A 5,349-nucleotide genomic window follows, 5' to 3' on the forward strand; every position below is an offset into this window, starting at 1 on the left:
TATGTATCTATATCTATATCTATATCTATATACTATATAAAAGAGAGTTTTAATTATGTTACATGTTATTAGCTCCTTAATTATTGCATATTAAGCCAAGTGTAATTTACACATGTCACAATTATTCATATATACCCTTATCCATATCTACCCAAGTAAATCATATAATATCATATATACCCAATTTAAATACTAAAACTATCATATGTACCTATTTAATTTAAAAAATTTACTAAACCCAATTTTACACAATTTAATTCCTATTTGATCCCTACTTCTGTATACTCCTATGATCATCAGAAAAACTACAAATATTGGTTAATACACACATGTACTATTATTTGTATATTCATACACACATCTGTTCATATAAAATCATAAAAAAACTACCGAACAATTTTTAATACTAATTTTGAGGGAATGGTAACGTATTACTTTGTATTAGTAAAATTATACCATTATATAATTAGATTCAACCGATTTCTTAAATCTGATAGAACTCGAGCAATTTTTTGTTGTTGCAAACACGCAATATGAAATATATATGTATTTTATAGTCCCGTTATGTCAACGAAACATACTAACATACTAGAAATGCGTCCTTTTTTAAGAGCTCTTCGCGATCGTCCGAGCACATTGAAAACGGTGACACATGGACGGTTTTGTTTCTAAGAACAACCATTAATTAAAGATTTGTTAATTTGTTTATTGTAATTAAAATGAAAAGAATTGGGACGAAGGGAGTACATAATTTGTTTGTGGAGATATAACGTCAAAGAAGAAAATTGATACAAAATTTTATTTGTTGGAGAGAAGGTTGAAAAAGAGTGGTTTATAAATCTGCATCATAAAATATATGTATGTTTTTTCTCTAATCTCTAAAGTATGAACTTGGTGGAAGCTATAACTGATTCTGAGAGCTAGAATGACTGTACTTCTCTAACATCTAAATTATGAACTTGGTTCCAACACTTTTTTGTCCATTTAAGTTTAGTCTTAATGTCTTATTGATTCTTCTGTGTTTTTTTTGGTAGTCAAAATATGATGTAACGTATTATTTGAAAGATACACATTTAAAATATTTTAATGAATCAATAATAAAATGGATAAATTTTGACCCTTTTGATTTAGTCAATTAATCAAACTCATTATCATTTTATCTAAACTTTCAAATAGTAATCGCTATAATCTATTGAAAATAGATACAGGCTCAAATTAATCACAATTAAGCTATTAGGCCGACATGTCCCTCTTAAACACAACCACAAATATTGTTTGAAAATGTAGATCAAGCATTCAAACGTCATAAAATTAAATTAAGTGACTTATTTAAAACGGATTTTGAGTAGCCTCACAACACTAAAACCCAATTACATAAATAAAGAGAAAAGTAAAGAAACTTTTATATGGTTATTAGTGTGACACGTATTACATCCACTTCTACGTCTATTGTGTTTGTCTTTCATCTAAGTATTCCGTATCAAGTTCTCATCTTATTCATTTCTAACAAAACCCTAATAAAAAAACTACTACATCCCTCTCAGGCGGCTGTTATAACCACTACAATACCGGCGTCATCACAACTAAACTGACGGCAATTCTCTTTCCTTCTTCATTTCTGTCGTTAGTTCAACACCAAATCGCCTTCATTTTTTGCTTATTTTTCTTTTCTAACTTTCAACTTTCATTGTCTGCTGCTACTGTAATCTTATTCCAATAAACATGAGATATATAAAGATCCATAAAGCAAATTTTCAATGGTGTATGATTCAACATCATTTAATCACAAGAGCTATCAAATATGACGTGTTCTTGAGCTTTAAAACAGGTATTAAAAAAATGTATTTTGCTGCTTTTTAAATTTTTTGCTACAATCTGATTTGTTTTATTCTTGTTATATACTATTAGTGATTGTGTGTATTACCTATTGTTGACATATTTATCTCAAAATTTTTTGCTAGCATTATAGGATGTTAACCTCTTGTATAGATTCACATCATTAGATGTATGCTAATATTCATGTCATTATAGGATGTTAATTTACATTTACCTTATTGTTAAAAACAGAAATTAAAAGAGAAAGTTTATAAAGGAAAGTAGATGGTGGGATGACTAAAGTTGCAATTAAGCGTAAGAATCCATCATCCAATCAAGGTATTAAAGAGTTGCAAACGGAAATCGAAATGCTTTCAAAACTTCATCGCCGTCATTTTGTGTCTTTAATCAGTTATTGTCAAGACAACAATGAGATGATTTTGGTATACGATTTCATGGCTAACGGGACCCTTCGTGAACATCTTTACGGAACACAAGACCAACGTTTACCTTGGAAATAAAGGCTCAAGATTTGCAAAGGTGCAGCTCATGGTCTTCACTGCCTCCAGTGCCAATCATATGATCATCCATGGTGATGTCAATACAAGCAACATTTTATTAGACAACAAATGGGTTACCAAAGTTCCCGATTTCGGGTTGTCCAAAACGTGCGTTGCATTGGACCAATCTAATGTTAGCACCTACGTGAAGGGTATTTGCAGGTATTTGGACCCCGAATAAATGATCTGATTATGTTTCGTTGATCTAGTTTAATACGGAGGAGTATCATTTTGCGTTTTGCATAAGTGTTCTGCGTATATGATTGGATTTTAGATGTGATTTTCACTGCTTCCTAAATTGCTTTTATTTAAAATAATTAAATTAAAGTAGTGGTTAAAATTAAGCTTTCATAATTTACTAGGAGTATTTTGCTTTGCATAAACAATGTATGGAGGATATGATTGAAACTAGACAACATTAGCACATTGGTGAATTGCTTGTATTATTGTGCAATTGAACGAATCAATGAAGTGATATACCAAGGTTTTGTTGATGTAGTGTAATTTCCTTTTGCGTAAGCGTATTGGATATATATTAGTATACGGTTTCTCTAATTTCTTGTGTGAGTACGCATCCGAAGGTACAAACATGTGATAGGATTAGGATTGTTAATTAAATGTTTTGCATAGATATCAAGTGAATATGACTGATTTTACTTAATAATATACACACACATGTGTTATGAAAGTTGTGTGCTAGTTTCAGATGATGTTTAAAGTCATTGTCAGGGATTGATTTTAGTCAAACATTATAGTTCATGTATACAGAGCCTATAGTATCATTGCAAGGTAGTTAACGATGAGATCTAATGTATGAGGCCTTTATATACCTCACGTGAGGTGATCGGATTTGATAATTAGGCTGAGACGGTGACCTTTACTCGAGTTAGGGTTTTACGCCGCTAACGGCTCTAATTTAAGGGTAACTTAGAAGTATTGATTCCGACTTATGTTTTTTTTCTATTTTTGGCAAAAATAACGCATACTCATATAGAAATGAGATCGTTTTTCAAAAGAAAACGAACTCAACTAAAGGATACAACGAGCGATCGAAAGACCATCAATAACGAACAGCGAAACAATTTGGTGGTTATTGGTAATCTACTATCTAACAACGAGCCTCAATCTACACAAAAAAAACAAACCGCGGAACGAGCTAAAAACAACTAAAAACGAACATACACCGCTAAAAGAAAATCAAAACGCTCAACGAGCTAACACCGACTTATGATTAGAGTATTAAACTTTGTGTACATCAAGTAGTATTAACTTTGTTATCCTTTTTAGTATTTTATGTATAACACGACTAAAGTTATAAGGTACCCGTCTTTTATATCTATACATTGTGACCTGTATCTTTACCTGTACGTTATATTTTGTGATATACTCATATACCAGCATAATATAACAGCTTAGTTAGCTCAACTGATCACATTTTTTACCTCTCATTAGGCGAATATATAGGCATGTCTCCTAGGCTTTGCCTCTGACGTTAACTACCTTGTAAGGTTGTACGTTGCTTGTATGAATATGCATAAGAAGAACATATAAATGATTAGATTGGGTTCGTTTATTTGGTGTAGTTTCAAATTCCGTAAGTAGGCATGTCTCCTATGTAGTTTCAAATTTCGTTTATTTGGGTTCGTTTATTATGCATGTCTCCTATGTGAACTGGATTATATTTAGATGAGATATTTAAATGATGAGTTATGAATTTCGTGTGTAACAGAGGTTATGATTAAATTTAATCTGAAATGTGAATTTAAAAACAGAGCTAGTGGATTATAGCATTGCCAACAACATACAGATAAGATTCGAGGTCATGTTTATATTTATCAGTGGACTTATCTCTTCAATTTTACTTAAAAACATTACACCATTAAACACATTTTTATAAGAGTGAATGACAGCTTTTCCAAAAGGAAAAAAATAAATAAAAATTAGACTCAATGACATCTTTTCTGTATCACACTTTTTCCGTGGTCCCTAATGACACATCACACGGATAAGGCCAATTGACCATTGACCACAAATTTTCAGTAGGTCCCCCTAATTATATGAAACTTACAATCTATGTAATACTATTATCTACAACCATTTTCATTTTCACTTTCTATCTTTCACTTACCTTCAACCATTTCACATTTTCACCTACCAATTCAATTATCTTAACTTTTCACTTATAACCTCCGACCATTAATCATCTACTGCAACATTTTTCGTTTTTAATTTCAACTTTCATTGTTTGCTACTGTAATCTTATTCCAATAAACATGAGTTATATAAAGATCCATAAAGCAAATCTTCAATTGGGTATGATTCAACATCATTCAATCACAAGAATTATCAAATATGACGTGTTTTAGAGCTTTAAAACAGGTAGTATTAATTAAAATAACGTTTTTTTTTTTTTTTTTTTTTTAGGTAAGCAAGGAAACTCTCAACGACTCCCGGTAGAAGGTAAAAACTCGGGTAATCAAGACCCCGAGCGCGAGACCTGGTACCGGGTGAATTGCGCATTATATATGCATATATTTATTTACTTTTGCAGCTTTTGATTTTGTTTTGCTACAATTTGAGTTTTTTTACTTGTATAATTCTTGTTATTTACTACTAGTGATTGTGTGTATCACCTATTATTAGCATATATCTCTGTCTAGTCTATACCTTCTTGTTGGGTGTAACCTTTCACAACCAACCTCGAATCCTTGAATCAGTTTGATTAGAGAACAAGTGTAAAATTATTCGTTATTGTTAATTATTTGTTTTATATTACATTAATAAAGTTATTAATTATTCGAAAAAAAATAAAAATATATTTGATAAGTTTAAAAAAGTATGAAGAACAATAACAAAAATTAATAACAATTACCTTTAAAATTTAATAACATTATAATTTTTCTTGTATAAACGACAAGTCGCAAACTTGATTCTTTTTGTTTATTAATTATTATACTCAGAACGTTATTAAATT

The 5,349-nt window shown here is 30.5% G+C and overlaps 1 pseudogene; it reads left to right on the plus strand.

Moving 5' to 3' along the window:
- Positions 1-594: 594 nt before the first annotated feature.
- LOC139874309 (receptor-like protein kinase FERONIA) lies at positions 595-2,656 on the plus strand (annotated as a pseudogene).
- The last annotated feature ends 2,693 nt before the right edge of the window (positions 2,657-5,349 follow it).

Source organism: Rutidosis leptorrhynchoides, chromosome 11, assembly GCF_046630445.1.
Source record: "Rutidosis leptorrhynchoides isolate AG116_Rl617_1_P2 chromosome 11, CSIRO_AGI_Rlap_v1, whole genome shotgun sequence".
NCBI classification, from domain to species: domain Eukaryota; kingdom Viridiplantae; phylum Streptophyta; class Magnoliopsida; order Asterales; family Asteraceae; genus Rutidosis; species Rutidosis leptorrhynchoides.